This window comes from Phytophthora parasitica (assembly GCF_000247585.1).
Source record: "Phytophthora parasitica INRA-310 unplaced genomic scaffold supercont2.15, whole genome shotgun sequence".
Classification (NCBI taxonomy): domain Eukaryota; phylum Oomycota; class Peronosporomycetes; order Peronosporales; family Peronosporaceae; genus Phytophthora; species Phytophthora nicotianae.
In genome coordinates, this window is record NW_008649001.1 from 258865 (window position 1) to 260383 (window position 1519).

Consider the following 1519-nt stretch of genomic DNA (forward strand, 5'->3'; position numbering starts at 1 on the left):
GGCAGATTGGCGCCTATACAAAAGCTAAGATAACTAGTCAAAGCTCCACCTGCTTCAGGAAACCAAGGTCCGGAAAAGTTTTGAAGAAAAGGGAGCATTCGGTCTGTTTTCGCTGTTTTGCACAAAACAATTCAGGGAAACATTGTGGAATTGGACAAACCATACTATTCTCGAAAGTGAAGGTACAAAAATGACAAAAGAAGAATGGAATGCGTACATTGGATTAGAGCTTGCAATGAGTCTGACCAAACAAAATGAAATTTCCGACTACTGGAGTGAGAAGCCGTTTTTTGGACAAGTTGACTTTCCTAAAGTGATGGGCCGGACTCGTTTCACTGACATTCGTAGCAAAGTCACGATATCGTCACCGTCAACAACGACCCCTGAACAAAATGATCGAGATCCGCTTTGGCATTCGAGATTTTTACTTCGCCATCTGCAAACCCGATTCTCTGCGATGGCTGTTCTGCTCGGGGCTTCAGCGCTCGATGAGACATCCGTTCGTACTACTGCGCGAACAAAGGCTAAGTCGTTGAAACCGGATAAGTACGCAATTCGATTCTACATTGTGGCAAGTTGGAATCCGTTGTATATACACACGTTTTGGGACAATGGTTCGGGACTGGTTTCACCTCTTTCTCCTGCTCAACGTTACGTTCAAACATTTACCGCCCTACGTACGCCATTACTTGCTGTTTCTCGTCGACCTGAAGGTACCTTGGATCTAAAAAAAAAACCGTCTGCTGTATGGGTGGCCATGCTAGGACACCAGACCCAGTCCCAGCGCTCTCCAACCGGAAGGCGGTTAGTTGTCCGTGATAACTTCTATACCCGCCATGTTCTTGCTCGCGCCATTCAAATTATGATTGATGGGGAAATACGGATGTTAGGCACTGTTCGCCTCAATCTTGTCGATGCCTGGAATAAACCGAGTCTTCGAGAAGCAATCAAACGTGTCCAAGATGCTTCTCGTGGTGTTTGGGAGCTGGTTGCAGCTATCGAACAGGTGCCAAATTGGAGAGAGCTCCAGGAAGAACACGGAAAGTCACAAAAAAAACTAGGAAGAATAATCGGGCTGCGTTCAAAATGCCGCTTCAGTTTGCTCCATGCACCGGTTACGTTGTCTTCAAAGACAAGAAAGTTGTCATATTCTACACGAATGACTTGGCTGATTCGTCAACGTTACAATTTCAGGGTCCCGACAATGAAGAAGCTATTCGCGTTCTGCATGGGCTACAACCTTTGAACCGATGGATTGGAAATGAAATGATGCACAGGAGTGTTCTAAAAGTACCCTCAAGTATCGTGGCATTCAACATATATATGAACAGTTTGGACCGTGTGGGCCAAAAGTTGAGCACCAACAGATCGCAACGAAAGGAAAAGCGGCTGTCCATGACAATGTTTACGTGCGCACTAGACTTATGCGTCTTGAATGCCTACGGGCTGTTCTGCTGCCTTGAATGCCAGTCTGGAATGACGATGCGCGAGTTCAAGCGCAGGGTAGTGGAGGAGTTGA